The following is a 24,432-nucleotide window of genomic DNA, read 5'->3' on the forward strand; positions in this document are numbered from 1 at the left end:
AAATCACAACCGCGTGGACAACTCACGTGTTGCACGGATAACTCACATGCCAATATCACAATACGCCCGGTGTGGTCGTAGGCTCAATATCACAATCCGTTTGGCGTGGTAACATGCTCAATATCACAATCCACCCCGCATGGTAATGGGCTACCAGTCCAACCATATTGCAGAGAAAGCAGATATACAAGAATATATGTACATGATCAATGACTTTTTGGGTTGAATGATGCACTGGAAAGTAAAGGAAAATGTTTGGCAGTGAAATGCGTTTCTGCGATCCATTATGCGACCACAGAATCACTCTGTGGACCGCATAATGGCCGCATAGTGAGGCAGTTAATTGGGATAATTTGGATGTCAATTTTGCGGCCACTATGCGATCGCAAACCAAATCAGTTCATTTCCAATTTGGCACCCTAGTTTTACGGTCATTTTGCGGACCGCATAACCATTTTGCGGTAGCATATGCGACCGTAGAACCTGTTCCGGATTTCATTTTGGGTTTTTAAAACCCGACCCTACTTCGTTAAATAATTGATTGTTAAATTTTTGCTCAAATCTTGGAAGATTAACAAGGAAAACCCACAAGGTCGTCATCCTAAAGGTAAGATTCTACACCCTACCCCTCAATTTCGAATTTGTCTAGAAATGGGTAATTAGCAATATAATGTTTGGCCATGAGAGTTATTTATTTTACATGCATGTGTTATGAAAGGGTGTAGGAAGATTGTTGAGCTAAAAATGGTAAAGATTAGGTTGTAGGATGATGGAATCCTCCACAAAAGGACCTTGAAACCTTAATGCACACCTAGTGTTTGATAAAATGCTCAAATAAGCTAGAACCATGAGCATCTTCCTAATCTTGATTCAATTTGTTATATTTCTACAATAGATTGAAGTTGCTAAGAATTCCAGAATATTTTAGAGTTGAAGGAAGCTCAATTGAGGTATGTTGGCTAAACTCCTCTCTTGGAATTGGATCCCACGATATTCAGGTGAATTATGTAAGTCCTGAGTGGTTCATTATAAAATTGGCTATTCCGAGTAAGATTGGGTTTAAGATATATGTTCAACAAGTATTCCAAATACTTTATTTATGTTATGTTATCAATTGAGGATGTGTTAAAAATATGGGTCTATCACAATTACCACCATGTGTGCGGCATGGTGTCCGATCACGACCCGACCGGCTAGGCTGTATTATTCGAGACATCAACCATTTTATATCAGTCATCGCATTTCATATTACTTTCATATCTTTTCATTTCATTGGCACTAATGGCCATAATTATAAGATCATTCTTGGAACGTTGGCCATATTTAGTATTTCTTGCTCACCTTTTCACTTTCTAACATCAACATTGTCAACAACAACAACAACAATTCAAATCAAGGCATGTAGTACACATTTGAGCAATTAAGAGCCTAAGTCACATAGAGATTCTTCACTAAATTTGGCATAATAGCCTTCATTTGGATTTAATTTAAATTCGAACATTTTTAATTGTGGTCGATGTTCCTAACGGATAGCCTAGCTGATCGGGTCGTGATCGGATTCCGTGTTAAAGACAGTGGTACTGATACTGAAAGTAATTGGGATTGATGTCTCTAATGAGATAGCCTAGTCGATCGGGTCATGATCTGACTCCATGCTAAGAGTATGGTGGAATTGGTATTGTGAATAATGTTATTGTGAATGATGGTATATCGGTACTAAGAATCTCAAACTTAAAAATATGGAAATTAATTTGAACACTGTCTTGATCCTAAATTGTGGTTTGATGTTGTTTAAGGCTTCCATTATTATTATGATATTCTTTTTTGTATTATTTATCATTCTACTGAGAGGGTGTTTTGTCATTCATACTAGTACTATTCCATATGTACTAATGTCCCTTTTGCCGGGGGCGCTGCATCTTCAATGGATGAAAGTGGTTTCACATCAGGAGACATTGATCAGTGATAGTGGTACATCCTCTCCCCAGCTGACTTGGTGAGCCCCACTTCATTTTGGGGTCATGTATCTTTTGTTTCTCTTGTATTGTGTTTGAGGTATAGCCGGGGCCTTGTTGCTGGCATTATCATAGTACTCTTTTGTATCTATTAGAGGCTCCGTAGACATAGTGTGGGTTGTGTATTGGTGCTGGGAAAGTCAAACTATGTTATGTTGTGGTTGTATTACTTGTGCATCTTTGACTTTAAAAATGATGAAACTTATGATAAGAAGTTGGTATTGCAGACTTGATCATCTTTTTGTCTAATTAATGAAATATGTATTATCTCCATTCACGGATGACTTGGGTAGAAGAAAATCTAATAGCCTTGCTCGGCCAGGTTCACTGGGTTGAGCGCCGGTCACGTTCCCCAAATTTGGTGTGTGACAATCTGAACCTGCAGGCATAAATTCAGCATCCCCGGCTAAATGGATGTTAGTACGAAATAATGTACCAGGTATGTAAGTCAATAGAATAACTGAAAGATGAAATTGGACTGATAATATAATAACAGAAAGTAACTGGGAGTAAAAGATGATTTGAAGATATGTTTACTTGCTGATACTGACTCAATTCTCTTAATATAGTTTGGAGTATTGATTTGGCTTACTTGAGGTAAGTATCTTGCCTAACATTTTGTGGGAGAATACCCCTTATGATTTGGCTATATTTTATTGCTTGTGTTACGTCAAAAGTGATGTGTACACGAGGTAACGAGCGTGTATGTGTGTTATGTGTGGTTGGTAACCGGAATAGACCTTAGCTATTAATATGCCTTAATTTGAGGATGTATTGTATATGAACCATGCTTATTCACTTTGTGCCTATGTGAACAAGATCCATACACTTGTTTTTAGCTGAAGTAAAGCTTTATTGGTTAAATACCCATCCACATTTTTGCTATTTTTTATGTCCTTATGCACTTTGTTGATATATTATGAACTCATATTCATGATAAAAACATTGGCATTATTATTAGTGATTTTGTGGCACATGAAGACATGTTGAGCAAATTGTTTGGGTATTCGCATGAGGTCTTTCATGCGAGCATGAGGTCTTTACCGTGCAAGTGTGATTATATTATGGCATGAGGTCTTTGCCATGTGAGTATAATATTTTGCAGCACGAGGTCTTTGTCATGCGAGTGTTAGTGATATTGGTAGAAGGTTTTTGTCGTGCTAGTGTGATTAGTATTGTGGCATGACATTTTTGTCGTGCGAATGTGACTGATAGTGTAGGTGTGAGGTGCCATATACATGTATTTCCATTTAATGACTTGATGTTGAAGCTAAGCTATTTACTTTCATTTAACTATTATCACTTGTTCCAATGAGATTGTTGTTATTGTTTCTGTTACACTTTCTATTGTTAGTCTTTGATTTATTACACGGGTTATTTTGACTAGTGAGTATCACATGACCTTAACCGCATCACTACTTCACCGAGGCTAGTCTGATACATAGTCGGTACTGACCATGGTGTACTCATACTATAGTTCTGCACATTATTTTTCAAATTCGAGAGTTGGAGGTAGCAAATCTAGGTGGTGCGAGCTTCATTGATCGAGAGGATTCGAGGTAGCTGCATTGACCATTGCAGTCCTTTGAAGTCCTTTCCTTATATTTATACTATCGTTTTTGTATCCAAACAGTATTTTACTTTGAGATATTCTTATGTATTATGTTAGAGCTCGTGACTTTGTACCACCTAGTTCTGTGGACATGTTTGTGGTTATCGCCATTTTTGGCATGTATTACCTTTATTTCACATTTATATTAAACATTGATTTATTCTATCACGTTTTACTGATTTAAATGTTGATAAGTGATCGGCTTACCTAGTTTTAGAGAGTAGGTGCAATCACAACCCCTATGATGGGATTTGGGTCGTGACATAGAGCAAGGAGAACATGTCTCATACAAGGGATAAAGAAGCCTAAAATCTACCCATAAACATGGTATAACCTTATCGCCCGCATATACCATTGTCACCTTGCATATACGTCACCCCAAAAAGCATAATATTTGGCATACAAGTTGTAAGGCCCCGTAAAAGTTTACCTAAAATTTGGGGTTTCGTGGTGTCGAGGTAGACTTATGTGTTGATGATTATAGAACAGTGCGTTGGGGAGTTTCTGTAGTCCATACTGCGGTTGCAGAACTGAACTGCGGTCCTCAGATCTACCGCAGAATGAAGTAAAAACTTGGGCTAATTTTAAGACCATTATGTAGTCCATTATGCGGCGGCATAATCATTTCGCAGGCCGCACAATCCATCGTAGATCCATTATAAAAATTTTCGGATGAGAGTTCTGCGGTGCATTATGGGACAGCAGACCTGTCACAGAGTGAAACAGAAAGGCCCAGTTCGAGAGGATCATCTTTGACTCCCAGTTACTTCCAGTTATTATATTATCAGTTCAGTTTCGATTTTCAGTTATGTTATTGCCTTACATACTCGGTACATTATTTTGTACTGACGTCCCTTTTTCGGGGACGCTGCATTTCATGCATGCAGGTTCAGATAGATAGACGAGTAGACCTCCTCAGTAGGTGTTTCCAGAGTTTAGCCTGATCGGTAAGCTCCACATCCTTCGGAGTTATCGGGTCTGGGTTTTTGTGTGCATCTTATGTATGTATTTATATATATAATATGGGTAGGTCGGGGCCCTGTTCCGATCATAATATATCTATCAGTAGAGGCTTGTAGACATATCCTGTTGGTTAGTGCAGTATGTTGGGTTTGTAGGCCTGGTATGTATAATTTGGTGGTTTGTCAGCTGTAGTAGCTATGACGGCCTTTTCGGCCTAGCTTTATATTGATGTTTAGTTAGCGCTAGTTTTCATTCAGTTTTATATTTTGCTTCGCAAATTGTCTTGCAAGGTGGCCCCATGGCCAAAGTATGACATTATATGTTCAGAGTCCCTTAGTCGTAATTTGGTACGCCAGGTTAGGTGATGCACCGGGTGCTTGTCTCGCTCCTAGGTTCGGGGCGTGACCGTTATGCAGTCGCATATGCGACCGCATATCTGCATCGGGTCTCCATATATTCTAATTTTGTAACCCGACCATATTTCAATATATAGTCGTTGAAGACCATTTGTAAGGTAAACGTTTGATATTTTGAGAGTGGGAAAGTGCTCTAGAGTGAAAGGGGGTTCCTAAACTCATTGTTCCTGAATTCTTGCTCAAGGCTTGGAGAATTAGAAAGGAAAACATCACTAGGCTTCCATCCTAAAGGTAAGATTCTACTCCTTAACCCTCAATTTCGGGATTTAACTAAAAATAGGTAATGAGAACAGCAATTCTTGGGCGTGGGAGTTGTCCATTATGCATGCATGTACTATCAAGGTTTGGGGGAAGATTGTTGAGCTAAATTTGGTAGAACTTGGTTCGTGGAATGAAGGAATCCACCATAGGAGGACCTTGAAATCATAATGCCCACCTAGTGCTTAATAAACTACTCAAATGAGCTGGAACCATGAACTCCCTCTTAATTTGTGTTCAATTTTGTTATATTTCTAAATAGGTCGAAGTTGCTAAGATTTCTGGAACGTTCTAGTAATTTAAGGAAAGCTCAAAGCAAGGTGTGTTGGCTAAACTTCTCTTTTAGAATTGAACCCCACAATGTCCTTGTAAGTTCCGAGTCGCTCACTATAAATTGATTATTCCGAATAAGCCTTGTGTCAAAAGATATATGTGTTCAATATGTATTCCAAATTCTCTTATCATGTTATCTTACTATTTGAGAATGTTTTTAAAGTATGGGTTGCATATCTAAATGTTGTAACTTCAAGTCGTGATTCAAGTGAAAGATATTATGCCAAATTATGTAGAAATCTCAATGTGCTTAAGAACCTTATATGCTCACATGTATACTCATAGTCTTGAATACAAATGCTTTATTGTTGATGATCCGTGATGATGTTTGAAAGTGAAAGAGGTGAGCATGAAATATGAAACACGGCCAACGTGCCAAGAATGATATTTCGCTTGGGGACACTAGTGCCAATGATACTAAGAAACGTGTAAAAGATGTTGAAATGAGTTGTAAATCCTTTTAATAATAATAAACACTTTGGGAGTATCGTTAGTCAGCCAGGAAGGATAGGTTGAAATAGCCTAACCCCGAAACTACGTGTGCCGGTGTAGGAGTGAATTCTGATTATTCCCCTCATTTGGGATGAGATTGACGCGATGAGAATATTCCCCTTTATTAGGATGAGACGATTGCTAGAAATGGGTGATGCCTATCCATGCGGTATTATGGTGAGACGGCCTAGCCGGTCGGGTCGTGATCGGACACCATGCCGCACACATGGTGGTGATTGTGACCCAAATTGTGATTCAGATAATGATTGACATTGTGACAATGATTGTGATTGTGGTTGATGTCTTTGGGTAAGACGGCCTAGCCGATCGGGCTGTGATTGGACTCCGTGCTAAAATCGCGGTTGTATATTGGTGCTAAGATCTCCCAACCTAAAATAATGGAAATTTACTTGAAGACTTATCTTGCTTCTAACTTGATGTTTAGTATTGTTTGAGGTTTCCACTGATTCCATGACTGTTCCTTCTTGTATTGCTACTTGTTGTAATGAGATGGTGTTTATCCATATATACTAGTACTATTCCATATGTATTAACGTCCCTTTTGCCAGGGGCATTGCATCTTTAATGGATGCAGGTGGTTCCGCAGCAGGTGGCACTGATCATTGATAGCAGCAAGCCCTCTTCCCAGCAGATTTGGTGAGTCCCACTTCATTTCGGGGTCTTCTATCTTTTGTTCCCCGTGCATTGTGTTTAAGGTATAACCGGGCCCTTGTTGACGGCATTATCATGGTATTCTTTTGTATCCATTAGAGGCTCCGTAGACACAATGTGGATTGTAAATGGGTGTCGGGAAAGTCAGACTAGTGTTATTGTATTTGAATTACTTATATCACTTCAACTATGAAAGTGTATGTATTTTGAGGCTTTAAAAAAATGAAGTAACTAATGGTAATGGAAATTAATGTTGTTCATGAATCCTCTTGATGTTAATTAATGAAATTTATCCTATCGTTATTTATGGGTGAGTTGGGTAGGAGGAAATCTAGCAGTCTTGCTTGGCTGGGTTATCTCGGTTGAGCACCGGTCGCGCTCCCCGAGGTCGGGGCATGACACAAGTCCTTTCCAAGAAAATATTCCTTAAGCCAAGGTTAGCCAGGATGCTTACCTTATCCAAACTAAGCTTCAACCTTCTAAAATGCCTTTTGTCTTTATTCTCGACCTACAAACATCCAAAATCATGCTAAAGAACCCTCAACAAGGCAGAATAACACTATACAAACAAATTTCAAACGATAAAGTTTCAATCTTTCACCAAATCTCAAAAGTCAATAAAAAGTCAACTCCGAGCGCACATGGTCAAAACTTGAGATAAGGTTAGATCCCATTGACCCATTACCTCACGAGTCCAAATTGGGGTCCAAAATCTCAAAATAGACTTTCTTAACTTTCAAGTAAAAAATCCTCTTTTCATCTTTTAGATTCCTTCATTTAGAGTCAAAATCAATGATAGATTCAAGTAAAAATCATAGATATATGTTAGGATTCCTTACCCCAATGATATAGACGAAATGTCCTTCAAAAATATCTCTAAATTGTGTTTAGTAGCTCCCAAAATGATAAAATAAGGTCTATGTATAAAACAGGGTTTATGTAACAACACTTGATTTTTCAGCACAAAGCCACCCAAGTATTGATGCAGCTTGGGATGCATTGTGTCCTTCATCACTTCCCCTCTGCTACTGCAACAAAGAAGGTACGCAAAGTGTCAACCTTAGGACCCATAACTGACTGCAATTTTCTGTAGTTTCCCACTCCCAACACAACTCACCCCCCCCCCCCCTCCAGACCTTGTCAATCAACAAGTTCATAAATCTTACACAGCTTGTCTGAGGTCTCAAAACGTCACAACTAGTGGTAAAGGTCCAAACCAAAATATGAACTTTCTTTAGTTCTTCAAATTCCTACTTTCACATGATATGTCTGAATTAAACCCGAGCCCCTCGGGTGATCACCAGACATATTACAAGTCCAAAATCATCAAATGAACCTATCGAAATGCTCAAATTACCAATCTGAGTCCGTTTACCCAAAACATTGACTTCAGCCAACTCTCTTATTTTTAAACCTCTAGTTACAAACTAAGTATTCCAAATCACTTCTGAACCTCTCAGGCCCCAAACCACCCATACTCGCAAATAATAAAACATCAAATGAACATACGAGAAGTCTCAAATAGGGAAATATAGCTCTAGAACTCAGAATGACTAGTTGGGTCATTACACTCTCCATCTCTTAAACAAATATTTGTCCTCGAATGGGTGTAGAAATGTACCTGGACTGATAAACAGGTGTGGATGTCTACTCCACATATTTTCCTATCTCTCCCAAGTATCATCCTCGCTAAGTTGACATTTCCAAATCACTTTCACTAAAATGGTCTCCTTTGACCTTAGCTTTAGAAATTGTCTGTCAAAAAAGCTACCGGCTCTTCTTCATTGACCAAATTCTAATCTAATTGCACTGTGCTAAAGTCTAAAACATGTGACTTGTCCTTATTATACTTCCAAATCAAAGAAATATGAAATAATTAATGTATCCTAGATAGGCTAGAAGGGAAAGCAAGCCTATAAGCAAACCTCACCAACTCTCTCTAACACCTCAAATGGGATAATAAATCTCGAACTCAACTTGCCTTTTTTCTCAAACCTCATCACACCTTTCATTGGTGAAACCTTCAAAAGTACCTTCTCACCGCCCATCAACGGCACATCACAAACCTTCTTGTTGGCATAACTCTTTTGCCTACTATGAGATGTTCGAAGCTACTTCCGAATCAACTTCACCTTCTCCGAAGCATCTCATACCAAATCCATATCCAACAACCTATCCTCACCAGGATCATACCAACCAACAGGAGAACGACTCTGTCTACTATATAGAGCCTCAAATGGAGCCATCTGAATATAGACTAGTAACTCTTATTATGAGCAAACTCTGTTAAAGGCGTTAACTTATCCCAATGACCTCCAAAATCAATCACAGAATCCCCCAACATGTCCTCAAGAATCTGAATAGTACACTCGATAGACCATCAGTTTGTCAGTGAAAAGAAGTGCTAAGCTCATCCTGCGTACCCAACTCCTATTGTACTACTCTGCAAACGTGAGACATGAACCGACTCCCCTAGTTTGAAATGAAATAAATAGGCATACCACGCAGACGAACTATTTCCCATATATAAATTTTTGCTAATCTCTCTAAAGTATAAGTAGTGCACGGACTTGGTCAATCTGTCCGCAATGACCCAAATAGCATCAAACTTCCTCAAAGTACGTGGTAAACCTACCACAAAATCCATATTGATATGCTCCCACTTCCACTCTGGTATAATCATCTTCTAAGCCAAACCAGCTTATTTCTAATGTTCATACTTGACTTTTTGACAATTCAAACACCGTGAAACATGCCCAACAATGTCCTTCTTTATCCTCCGCCACCAATTTTTCTTCAAGTCACGATACATCTTTGTAGCACCTGGGAGAATAGAATATTGTGAACTATAAGCCTCCTTAAGTATCAACTCCCTTAAACCATCAACATTCGGAACAGAAAACTGATATTGGAGTCACATAGCACCATCATGCCCAATGATAACCTACTTGGCATCACCAACATCGTGTCCTTAAGCATTAGAAAATAGGAATATCATATCGGCGAGCCTTAATGCATTCGAACAATGACAATTGTGTAAAAACACAAGAAAGAACACTAGTAGGCTCAAAAGTATCTAATCTCACAAATCTATTTGCCAAAACCTAAATATTTATAGCAAAAGACCTCTACTCAGCTAGAATGTATGCCAAACTACCTATACTCTCCACCTTTCTACTCAAGGCATTCGCTAGTAATTTGCCTTGCCCGGATGATACAAGATAGTGATATCATAATCCTTAAGAAACTCAAGAATGCCTCAAATTCAAATCCTTCTGCTTTAATAAGTGTTGAAGACTATGTTAATCAGTATTGACCTCACAAGATACACCATACAAGTAATGTCTCCAAATCTTGAGTGCATACATGATAGACGCCACCTCCAATTATGGACGGGATAATTCTTCTCATGAGGCTTCAACTACCATGACACATAAGCAATCACTCTGCCATATGTATCAATATACCTCCATAGCCAATGCATGAGTAATCATAACACACAGTGTATGAGCCTGAACATATGGCTAACACCAACACTGAGGCTATAGACAAAGCAGTCTTGATCTTCTAATAGTTCTTTTCACACTCATCTGACCATTTAAAAGGAATTGAGTCAACTTAGTCAATGAAGTTGTAGTAGATGAGAATCCATCAACAAAATGATGACAATAGCATGCCAAACCCAAGAACTCTGAATATATGTAGTTGTAGTAGGTCTAGGAAATTAAGAACCTCCTCAATCTTCTTAGGATCAACATTAATACCATCACCGGACATTATGTGGCCCAAGAATGCAATTGAGTCCAACCAAAACTCACACTTGGAGAATTTAGCATAAAGATTTTGTTCCCTCAAAGTCTAAAGCACGATCCTCGAATGCAGCTCATGCTCCTTTCTACTATGAGAGTAAACCAAGATATCATCAATGAATACTATAATAAAATAATCCAAATAAGGCTTGAACAGCCAATTCATCAAGTCCAAGAATGTTGCTGGAGCATTATTCAAGCCAAATGACATCACCAAAAAATCATAATGATCATAACGATTCCTAAAAGCTTTTAAGGAATATTCCAAGCCATAATCTTCACATAATGATAACCTAATCTGAAGACAATCTTAAAGACCACCTTAGCACCCTGAAGTTGATCAAACAAATCATCAATACGAGGGGATAAATACTTGTTCTTAATGGTAACCTTGTTCAACTGTCTGTAATCAATACATACTCATATTATAATCTTTCTTAACAAACAATATCGGTACATCCCAAGGAGAAACACTCGATCTAATAAATCCCTTATCAAGCAATCTTACAATTGCTCCTTCAACTTAGTTGGAGCCATGTTGGTTGGGATAGATTTGGGTTGAGTTTTTTACACTAAATCAATACTGAAATTAATATTCCTATTGGTGGCATACTTGATAGATCTGTAGAAAACACATTCGGAAACAATCTCTCCACTATTATCGAATCCATATAAACAACCTCCATAGCAATATCTAGAATAAAAGACAAATATGTTAAACATCCCTTCTCAACCATAGGTTGATCCTTCATAAATTAAATTAGCTTACCTATAGAATGACGAAGCGATCCTCTCCACTCTAATCTAGGCAACCTTAACATGGCTAAGGTCACAGTCTTGGCATGACAATCCAAGATAGCATGATACGGGGATAACCAATCCATTCCAAGAAGGACCTCAAAATCTGTCACGACCCCAACTTTCCTCCTAATTAATAATAACCATACAAGATTGATACACCTTGTAACATCCCGAAAAATTTTGAAGAACTTAAGTGTAAAGCCCGGTAAAGTTTGCAAAGAAAATAATGTTTCATTGTGCCGGACTAGGATTTTGAAGACCTTTTGGGTTGAACAATGCACGGGGAAGTAAAGGAAATTTTTTAGCAGAATAGTGCATTTATGCGGTCCATTATGCGACCGCAGAATCACTCTGCGGACCGCATAATAGCCGCAGAGTGAGGCAGTTAATTATGTCAGTTGGAAGCAATTATGCGGTCGACTATGCGACTTTATAACTGTTATACGGTGTATTATGCAACCGCAGAATAGTTATGCGGACCAAATAGTGACCGCAGACTCAGGCAGATTTTTGGTCATTTTGGACACCAATTATGCGACCGATATGTAGTTCGCATAACCATTATGCGGTCGCACGTGCGACCGCAGAACCTATTCCGGAGCTTCATTTTTGGGTTTTTAAAACCCGACCCTATATCGTTAAATACACTCTTTGGGTCATTTTTGAGGTATAATCTGATATTTAAGAGTGTGAGAGAGTGCCCTAGAGTGAGAAGGTGTTCCTCAATAATTGATTCTTCAATTCTTGCTCAAGTTTTGGAAGATTAAGGAGTCTTCATCCTAGAGGTAAGATTCTACACCCTAACCCTTAATTTTGAATTTTGTCTAGAAATGGGTAATAAGCAAGATAATTTCTGGGCAAGAGGGTTGTTTATTTTACATGCATGTATTATCAAATTGTGTAGAAAGATTGTTGAGCTAAAAATGGTAAAGATTGGGTTGTGGGATGATGGAATCCTCCATAAAAGGACCTTAAACCTTAATCCACACTTAGTGTTTGATAAAATGCTCAAATGAGCTGAGACCATGAATATCTTCCTAATTATGGTTCAATTTTGTTATGTCTCAAATAGATTGGGATTGCTAGAATTTCCGGAACGTTGTAGTAATTTAAGGAAAGCTCAATTGAGGTATGTTGGCTAAACTTTCTTTCTTGGAATTGAATTCCATAATGTTTCCGTGAGTTTCAAAGTTTGGGTTGCGTATTAAAATGTGGTGGCTTGAATCGTATTTCAAATGAAAGTTATGATTCCAAATGGTGTGAGAAAATCTCAATATTCTTAAGACTCTTAATTGCTCATATGTGTACCTAAAGTCTTGATTGGGAATGTCTTATTGTTGATAACCTATAAAGATGGTTGGAAGTAAAATCAGTAAATTGGAAATATAAAGTGTGGCCAACGTGCCAATAGTGAAAGTTATACTTGTGACCAATGGTGCCAATGAAATGAAATAATGTGAGAAAGATTATGAAATGAGCTTTGACTCAACTATTCCAAAATTGACTTCGACAATATAATCGGCTAAAAGTTTATGAACTCAAGTGATGCTCATATGTGGCTGTTTTAGCTAATGCTATGCTTTGTAAGAAATTTTCAATGTTTTTTGTGTTCTTACATATTCGTGAGTGAAAATTGTGTATGATTTTAACTTGTACTTCGATTGCCAATCATTTTACTCCATTTATTGGATAAAAATCGATTGTGTTAAAGCCTTCATTACTAATGAATTTAAAGTTGTGATTTCCAGAATATTCTACTTGTTGATAATTATGATGATGATCTATGAAAGGGAAGAAATGAAAGTGCTGAATATGAAATACGGCCATTGTGCCATGAATAAAGAATCATATGTATGGCCAAGAAAGCCAATGAAATAATAATGTTGCAAGTGGTTAAAAGTACGGATTAGGTGATATGTGGTGTGAAAGGTTATGAGATGTACGTATTTGTATTTTTGTTTCCAATGTGTTATGAAACCCTATGGACGATCTATGAAATGCATAGGTATATTATGTTATGAAACCCTATGGACGGTCTATGAAACGCATAGGTATATTGTGTTATGAAACCCTATGGATGGTCTATGAAACGTATAGGTATATTGTGTTATGAAATCCTGTGGACGGTTTATGAACGCATAGGTACATTGTGATATGAAATCCAGTGGATGGTCTATGAATGCATAGGTACATTGTGTTATGAAATCCTGTGGACGGTCTATGAACGCATAGGTACATTGTGATATGAAATCATGTGGACGGTCTATGAACGCACATGTACATTGTGATATGAAATCCTGTGGAGTGTCTATGAAACGCATAGGTGCATTATGTATAATAGGTATAGATGTACGGTATAAATAAACACTATGGACGGTCTATGAAACGCATAAGTGTATAATATGATATGTGAACACTAAGGACGGTCTAATGAGACATATTATTAATGCAGACAATAGGTGCCCCCTTTTGTTGTCCTTGTTTGTACAGGTTGTTTCAATTACATTATATTATGTGTTCCACGTATAGATTATATGGGCATTCTATTTTGAAAGAGGATTTCTAGCTATACATACTAGTGCTATTCGACAGTACTAACGTCCCTTTTGCCGGGGGCGCTGCATATTTAATGGATGTAGGTGGTTTTACAGTAGGTGGCATTGATCAGTGATAGCAGTACATTCCTTTCAGCTGATTTGGTGAGCCCCACTTCATTTCAGGGTCATGTATCTTTTGTTTCTTAAGTACTTTGTGGTTGAGGTATAGCGGGGGCCTTGTTGCCGGCATTTCCACATTACTCTTCAGTTGTACTTAGAGGATCCGTAGACAGGTTGTGGGTGGTATTTGATGTTGGGAATTGGATTAGAACTGTTGGTATTTGGCAACATGTTTTCCATTAAATCTATAAACTCGTACTATTTTGAAAATATTGAATGATGCTATTAATGTGAATGAAATGGAAGCGGTTAATGAAATCTCTTCAGTATTTGATTAACGGAGTACATCTCCTCTTTATTCATGAATGAATTTGGGTAGAATGAAATCTAACAGGCTTGCTCAGTCGTGTTCACTCGGTTGAGCATGGGTCGCGCTCCTCGATTTTGGGGCGTGACATACCTGATCAACAATAATAGAATCTCCAATAGGCATAGACATATAGAGATGGCAATGGGGCATGGCGGGACGGTTGCGGAGTGGGTTCAATTCAACCTGCCCCGCCCCGGATAACATAATTTTCTACTTTCAACCTGCTCCGCCCCGCCCCGCATTAACCCGCACTGCTTAACTCTCTTTTTCAAAAATTATTTTCTTTTTTTAATATATGAAATTAAATTATAAAATTTATATATATAATATTTCTTGCTAATTAGTATTAATTTAATTTGACGATATTCAGGTACGAAGGTTCTCAGATGCAAAAATGAGAATGTGCATTCTTGATCCTTTCCGACCAACTCTAGTCTTCTTCAAGATGAAATGTAATAAAAAGTTATGAATATTATGAAAGACGTCAGAGACTTACTAAATTTTACTAATAATAGTCTCTGGAATATCAGTGACCAACCTAGGCCCTAGTAAAGAATCAGTGCACTTATTGAAATTGTGTAATTACCACTTTATTAGCATTGCTGTTGGGATTGAGCATGTCCCTAACAACCTAAATAAACACAGTAAGAACCATGATCTAGAGGCACACTACAGAATGACTACCTTGAACGAGTAACATATGAACCATGAATGACTAGAGCACCATGTGAATTCTAGAATGCTCATTAAACTACCCTATAAAAATGGCCTTTTCCATAATGGCCCTTTCCTCCAAACGAAGCACCACTGAATCTACCAGTACTGCGAGGCTTCTTGGCCTCACAATCCTCCCTACTCTATGTGGGCAATGTGCTTCATCCTCCCACCTACCTCAACAACTGTCATGACCTAAACACCCACCGGTGCTGTGATGGCGGCTAACATTGCTTGCTAGGCAAGCCAACAACAAATATGTGGAAATAACTTTAACAATAATAGGAAATAATAAGTGAATTTTAAATGTCACTACAATTGAAATCCACCCAAAACCTGATGTCACCGAGTGCATGAGCTCTATAGAATACTAAATACTATTTGAAAGACTAGATACTAAGAACATAAGATAAAAGGGAGGAATTCAAGGCCCGCGGATGAAATAACAATGCTCCCACGAAATGCCCAAGCAAATTCGAAGCTAGTGATGAGCACAATCGATCCCATGTACTCAATAAGTAGCAAGCCTAACCTCGGGCTGAAACTAGTGATGAGCTTAGTATGGTCCGATGTTAACTTTACATAGCCGACAACAACAATAATAGCAAATAATATCATATAAATAAAAGCAGCTCAAATAATAACAGGCTCAGCTTAAGATAACAGGAGGAAAACAAGAAATGTTTTTCAGATATGTCAGGCAAGGCATCAACTTCCATAAAACTCACTTTGACAGGTATTTAATAAGATAAAACTGTAATATCAAGCCCTAAACATTAAGTAGATACATCAAATATAAATTAGATGAGGAATAATATAACTATATTCCTGCATGTCAGTTATACATGCCAAATCAACAAAGAATCACAGTTTAAATATCAAATATATGAAATCCCATCACATTAAAAGTGCCCGGCACATAGTGCCCCTAAATCATAGTCTCAGCACTCTCATGGTGCCTGGAAAGATGCCCATGGACCCTCACTCACACATATATATACACTCTTGGAACTGTACGGGTTCCTGACATAAGTCCCTAATCCAACACGTAATGTGTGCATGCGCTCACAGGTCCCAAAGTAATATGGGTTATCACCTGACTCAAGAGGGGAGTATCATAGCCCAAGTGCTGATCAAATCAAAGTCAACGATAATCATAACACATCCCAATATGGCCTGGTGCACACGTCACCTCACTATCAAATCCCTCAGCCAAATATGGGGCCTAACGTAGAGTTCAGAACCAAAGTATGGTTCTTTTGGACTCAAATGACACAAATAGGTAAAACAAAAACTAGGTACCATTTTATATATAGCGCGGTTATTCACTGCGCTATACCTTAATGGCATGTTTGTCCGTTAAGTTATAGCGCAGTGAATAACCACGCTATATATAAAATGGCCTGCCCTACCAATAATTCATATGGGTATATCACCTATGATGTATGCGCTAAATATATAGCGCATACTATGCATGCGCTATACTTCAATTATTGTATGTCCCAGACTTGTTTTTTTCTTATTTAAGGAGTTCCAGAATTAGGTAAAAATTCATTCTAGTTCCTTCAGGTCTTCCAAAATATTTTTTCGTTAAGTTATTTTGCATTTTGTCATAATGTCCGAAGAGCAAAAAATTAGGGTTTCATTATATTGGGAGGTGAGGTTGTGGTGGAGAATAACTCAGTACGCTATAGTTGTTCTCCACAATGTCATGTTAAGTTGCCACTTACAATGGAGTATGATAGATTGGTATCATTGTTATGTGAAAAAATGAGCGTGAGAAAACGTTCGGTGAATATTAAAGTAACCGGAAGATATTCATATTTTGTTACTCCGCAATGGGTTGCTTGTTATGCTGAGTTTAACATCAAAGACGATGAAACTCTGACAGATATTTTGAGGACCCCGGATGAACACCTGGAATTTCTTGTGATTAAAATGTTAGAAATGTACGTCAAGGCTGAAGACATTTGAAATAATGAGGTTACACAAAATAGGGATATCCCTCAATAATCGAGTGGTTTTTTTTGGAGCAATATTATCCGAACAGGTTCCGGGTGGAAGAGTTTGGCCAAATCTAAACTTATCTCCACGGGCGAATACGGAGTGAGGACATAATTTCTCCCTAAGTTTACATAATCCACAAGCCGAGTGGTAAACTTTAATTTCCCTTTATGTTATAGTATTTATTTTTATGTATTGAATGTGTATTAACACTCATATATTCCACAGGGGGTACCGACCAGATATGAATTTTACAAGTTATGAACCAACAGATAGTTGGAATATGCCTAGTTTTGGTGTGTTGGATCATGGTGGTTTATCCGGGAGTCATCATCAACAGGATAATGTGCATCATGGGATATCAACACATTATGATTTTTAAGTGAAGTGATAAAGTTTATATGTAATGTTTGGATGAATTTGATAAACTCATTATTTTATTAGTTGTGCAGTGAAAACGAGCAACTTGAAGGTCCTGTCCTTACTCAATTTCCCGAAGGTGAAATATTTAATCGGGAACTGGTAGATGCACAGAGTCAGGAAGATGATAGTATTATGACAACAATGCTGACGAGTCTGGAGATGACACACCCTTCCCTGATGAGGGTGACGGTGATGAGGACGAGAATGATGAACCTGATTTGACGAGGGAGCATGCTCCACCTCCCGTTAGACCAAGAGTGTACGAGTCCCATGTGCCGTTTCATTCAAGGGATGTTCCCTAGATTGATCAATTGTGAAGTATGCCGGATTTTGATGCCCTCACAAAGGATCTTGACAAAATTTGGATAGCAATGTGGGATGAATCTAGAGTAACGGTGTTGTCAAAAGGCATGCTTTTTGCTGATAAAGCGCGCCTAAGCAGAGTGGTGAGAATGTACAACATAAAAGAGTGTCGTGAGATCGTGGTTCATGAGTCATCTCCAGAAGTATACAAGGTTATTTGTCGTAGATGGTTTTAAGGTTGTAATTTGATGTTGCATGCGAGAAAGTTGAAAACAAATATGTGGATTGTGGGGTAAATACATAGGCACCCACAATTGTGAAATGGACACATTCAGTGGGAATCATTTTAACTTGAATGTTGACTTGATTTCTCTTGTCTTGATTCCACACATTGAAGCGTCCATAAGGTACAAGATCAAAGAGTGTATAACATCTGTCCACCAGGTATATGGATGTACCATTACCAAAAGAAAGGCATTTCTCGGGCGTAAACATGCATTTGAAATTGTTTATTGTAATTGGGATAAGTCATTTGCCGCTCTACCCAGGTACATAGTTGCATTGCAACACTTTAACACCGGGACTGTTGTTGAATGGAAGCTTGAGCGGAGTTTGAGAATACCAGAATACATATTCAGATATGTGTTTTGGGCATTTAAACCGGCCGTTGATGATTTTGTGCATTGGTAGCCGATAATATCCATAGACGGCACTCATGTCTATGGAAAGTATGATATGAAGTTGTTAATCGTCGTTGTTGTAGATGCTAATGGAAATATATTTCCCCTAGCATTTTCTACTTGTTCCAATGAAAGCCAAGAGACGTGGACATTTTTTTGAACCACTTGAAGGAGCACGTTGTCTAATAGCGTTCAGGTATTTGTCTAATATCTGATCGGCATGGTGGTATTTTAAGTTCTGTACAGAATCTGCGTGCATGGTAAGAACCATATACATACTACCGTTATTGTGTTAGGCACTTGATGCCCAACTTCCAGAGGGCTTATCCAAACAAGGACTTGCATTGTTTAATGTGGATGGCTGCAACAGATCACCAAGAGTGTAAATTCAGGAGGCGAATGGAATTGATTAGGCAGGAAGACCCAAAAGCCTGTCGTTGGTTGATACGACATGGGCTTGACAAGTGGACTTTCCATGCGGATGGTGGTAGAAGATGGAGAATTTTGACTACAAATGTGTCAGTCTTTCAATGGGTTATTGAAGTCTACATGTGGATTGCCTGTCACTGCCATGGTGCGGATGTCATTCAAGCAGATAGCGGAGAGGTTTGTTGAAAGATCTAGAGGTGCATTGTCATTGATGGAAATGAGTGTTGAATTTATTCCACAACCAATGACACAATTTGAGAAATATAGGAAGCGAGCACAATGGCATTCATTTTTACAGTATTGCAGCGAGCGAAATATTTTTGATGTTTGCACAGGTCTGCATCACAACTGTGGGAATAATACACACACCGTCAATGAAGCCAGAAGATTATACTCCTATGGAAAATGGTCAATCTATCACTTGCCATTCTCACATGCCATGAAGTGCTTTCAACATACGGGTTTCGTGGCAACGAGGTACGTTGATAAAGAATATAGTATTGCTGCATACTTAAACACCTATAGTGGACAATTGTAGCCAGTGGGTGCGGAGCATTATTGGCCACCAAAACCATTTAAAATGGTGTGTAACAAGGATTATTTGCGTCAACGGCAAGTGCAAAAAAGAACGCGTATACGGAACCAAATGGAAGTTGGTGATAACGTTTATGCCCATAAATGTGGCATATGTTCCCAAACAGGACACGACCGTCGTAAATGTCCTTCCGCTGGTTTGGGAAACGGTGGTAATTCAGATCCAGGTGGCACTTCATCCAATGTGCCCAATTTTCAAGGATAAACGTAGTATTGTTTTGGAGTAATTTTGTTGTACTAAATTTATGTAAATGTTCAGGTTGTAAAATGTATGAAATAAAATTATGTTTCCAATGGGGTTAAATCTAATTGATATTTAGCATTAAAGATTCAATACAACAATTTAACATACACCACAAGAAATAAAACACAATTGTCATTCGCCATTATCATCGCTGTCTGGAACTATTTCATTATCATTATCTTCATCTTCTTCGTCAACATCTTGTACGCACCCTTTGGGACCAAGGGCATCGTATTCTAGGCCCCAGTTGACACACATTTCTCATATTTTATTGCTATCATTAATAAGACCACTTGCTTGATTTCTACAACAATATGGGACTCTTACGTCCAACGTCTGTGGAAGAAACTTAGGTAGTCCCTCCCACTAGACAATTGTTGGGAAAACAGGATAATTATTGTCTCTACGGAATTTTTCATTTTCTAATAAATCCCAGTACAAATCCTTCATTCCTTCCAGGTAGTTAAGATCATCCATTGCATGATGAACAGTAAGTGCCTTTCCCATCTCTAGAATCTCCTTCATCAAATGCTGAATAACTTCTTGTTCGTCTTTGTGTGTGTTTGTTTGGAAGGTTGCAGACAGTGCTTGTGGTATAACAAGCCCATGCCAGTGACATAGTACTTCATAATCACATCGTTTTGAGTAAAGGGGAACGCATTGTAGTTTTTCGCCCCAAATTCGCACACCTTCATGCTTTGTAGAATGCGCTTCACTCTCAATAATGTGCCCTGCAACTTTGAGATCAATGTGTATATTGATAGGCTTTCTTGTGACGACCCAAACTAACCCTCCGTAAGTTGTCATGATGGCACCTAGTATTTACGACTAGGTAAGCCAAATATTACGAAAAATATAAAGAAAACACAATATTTTAAAGATAACCAGCATATTGTGAATAGCCAAGAGTAGTACCACTCGACATATACAAAATAATTTCCCAAGACCTGGAATATCACTATGTCACAAGCTGCTATAATCTATGTAGCTCTATACAAATATCATACCACTTATTTTCCAAATCAGTATAGAAACCTGGCATATTTGTTTCAAGGTAGGGATCGATCGTGTTATGACGTGATCCATTTGGATCTGTTAAACAACCTTCACCTTTTTGCCTCTTCGTAAACCACTTATTAAATGTCAGTGGCATTTTTTAATTGGATGTTGTATTGATTCGTCAAATTGTACTTGAATATTGATATCTTGGTTCAACATAAGAAGAACCAAGCAGCACGAATGTGTATATTAAACGTAGCGCATCACCAATATGCATTAAGTGTATTGTCATGTCAACCTGAAAACGATGTCGGCCTGAAAAAGCTGATGACCTGAAAGGCTGGACCCACTTGTACCCTGAAGAATCATTATCACATGAAACATAGTGCCTCGCCAATATGCGTTATGTGTTTTGTCATGTCGACCTGTAAAAGTTGTCGGCCTGAAAAAGCTGATGACCTAAAAATAAGTTGTAAGTTATTATTCTTGGAAGAAATGCTTGTTAATACTTTTTATATAACATGTTAATTTTAATAGTCTTGTGTTATTCTCTCATTGGTAGGACGAAAAGCAATGTAGTTTTGATGAAGGGTATGATTAACCCATTAATCAAGAATTCTACAAATCATGTTTGCTAAACATTTGAAATCTAACCGGTGAATACGAATTCCAAATCGTGAAACTACAAGAACAACTTGCAGCATTGCAGGAGAAACTAAAAGAGGCAGAAGAAGAAAAAAATAGGTTGGAGAAGAAATTTAAGTGGTTGAAGCACAGAATAATGGGCGATAGTGACTAAACAAATACATTGATGCATTGAGTGTAGCATTTTATTTTATGTTGTACGTGTCATGTATTATCTTTAATTGGTAACGAATTTAAATTTTATGTTAAGAAGTCATTTTTTTTTTTGTGTTCTAGTGTTAAACTAATAAATAACCCGAGAAATAAACACACATGCGCAAATTATGTAAAACATAAATAATGTTGCTATTATATACAAATAATAATAAATGTCAATGTGTCCCACAGCATGTATGCTTTAAAGCATTGGCTGGCCTGAGGCGCATCCCATCCTGCCCGGCTACGCTATCAGGATCGTCCTTATCACATCGCATTTTTATCGGAGAATGCATTGCAGCATGATCGTCGGTAAGCCTAGCAGACTCGGTAGAAGCGGCCGTCAGGCCGGCAATAACCTACAGAATAATAAGATATTTTACAATATGAAATATAAATTACTAACGTATGTGTTAGCAAACAAAATTTATTGGTCATACCATGGTCTCAGCGGGCTCCTGAATAAGATCATCCATCTCCGGCATGTCAGTATCGCACAATACGGCCTCTGTGACGGGCGATGATGATGTCTTTAAAAAAAATACTTTAGAAATTACTGACTAATCAATGATATAAAAATAAATAGAAATAACAGTAATACAAACAAACCTGCGCCTGAGTAGCGCCGCAAGGCTTTGTCGGAACATCGAGGTGCACTGGAGTAGATGAAGTATGTGCTAGATCCTGTAACACCCCGAAAAATTTTAAAGTACTTAAGTGGTAAGCCCGGTAAATTTTGCAAATAAAATAATGTGTTATGGTGTCGAACTAGACTTACGTGTTTGAGGATTGTAGAATACTAAGTGAAGAAAAATTTTTGCCGAAAAAATGTGTTTATGCCGTCCATTATGCAACCGCATAATCACTCTGCGGGCTGCATAATGGCCGCAGAAGTGAGCAGGAGAGGGCTATTCTGGAAGTAGCTATGCGGTTGACTATGCGACCACATAACTGTTATGTGGTGCATTATGCGACCGCATAACAGTTATGCGGACCGCATAGTGACCGCATACACAGTCAGTTCTTTTGGCTATTTTGTAACAAATTGTGCGACCGATATGCGGTCTGCATAACCATTATGCGGTCGCATATGCGACCGCAGAACCTGTTCCGGAGCTTCATTTTTGGGTTTTTAAAACCCGACCCTACTTCGTTAAATACACGTTTTGGGCCATTTTTGAGAGACAATCTGACTATTTAGAGTGAGAGAGAGTACCCCTAGAGTGATAAGGTGTTCTTCAATAATTGTTCTTCAATTCTTGCTCAAGTTTTGGAAGATTAAGAAGGCAAGCTCACTAGGTCTTCATCCTAGAGGTAAGATTCTACACCCTAAAACCTAATTTCGAAAGCATCTAAAAATGGGTAATAAGCAAGATAATTTGTGGGCATGATAGTTGATTATTTTACATTCATGTAATATCAAGGGGTGTAGGAAGATTGTTGAACTAAGTATGGTAAAGAATGGGTTGTGGGATGATGGAATCCTCCATAAAAAGACCTTGAAACCTTGTGCACACCTAGTGTTTGATAAAATGCTCAAATGAGCTAGAACCATGATCATCTTCCTAATTTTGGTTTAATTTATTATACTTCTAAAATAGATTGAAGTTGCTAAGAATTCCGGAACATTTTGAGTGTAAGGATGCTCAAGTGAGGTATGTTGGCTAAACTCTTCTTTGAGAATTGGAATTCCCATTATCCTTGTAAGTTCCGAGATGTTGATTATAAATCGTGTATTCCGATAAGTTTTGTGATGAAGATATATGTTCAATCTGTGTTTGAAATGCTCTTATCATATTGCATTATAAATTGAGGATGTGTCCCAAACTATGGATTATGTATCCACATGTCATAATTTCTAGTCGTGATTTATGTGAAAGTTATTATGCCAAGTTGTGTAGAGATTGTGATTGTGATACACCTCCACCCGCATACATTGGGGTGAGGCGGCATGACCACTTTGTGTGGGGATTATGGTATAGAGATTGTGATGGTGATACACCTCCACCCGCATATATATTGGGGTGAGGCGGCATGACCGCTTTGTGTAGGGATTATGGTATTGTGGGACTGCACCTCCACCCGCATACATTGGGGTGAGGCGGTCCAGCTATGAGCGCGTTGCTATATGGCCTCCATACAAACTATTAATTAAACACAGGAATCATGAGTAAACGCAACACATATAAAGCCATGCCAAGTAAACTTAAGTATACATGTACCAGCGCGCCTTCAAGCAAATCCAACAAATCCCTATAATAGGGGAGATGATGTCGAGCCTCGACCTCGCGTCCGTAGCCTCGCCTATCAACCGACCTCCAAGCAAAAGGTAGAAACGGTGGAGGTGGTGCATCAGGAGCCATCGGTTGTAGAGGTGGCCGGAACTGCAGGAACCGCTCCCAGGACAAAACCTAACATAGATTGTGGACGTAAAATTTAAGATATTTTTTTACTATGTATGTTATAATCATGAAAATAATTGACTATGTTTTCACCTGCATCAACGGTAAAAATCCGGCAACGTCTCTTTTGGTGCCCATACACGCCCGACACATCTGCCTATACAGGTAACCTAGAACAACTGCACCCCAGCTGTAACCAGGGAAATCATCTAGCCGCTCCAGATGATATAGAAATCTCAAGATGACAAGGTTTCCCGAAGTGTTCAGGAATAATACACCACCAAACATCAGCATCAACAATAATCTCGTGTGCCAGTAGATATCCTCCGGCGGTGAATCATCCATAATCTCCGCATCTATCGCCGCCAGATGCTGCCGGACGAGTGTCAGACAAACTATGCT

This window comes from Nicotiana tabacum, chromosome 2 (genome assembly GCF_000715075.1).
Source record: "Nicotiana tabacum cultivar K326 chromosome 2, ASM71507v2, whole genome shotgun sequence".
NCBI lineage: Eukaryota > Viridiplantae > Streptophyta > Magnoliopsida > Solanales > Solanaceae > Nicotiana > Nicotiana tabacum.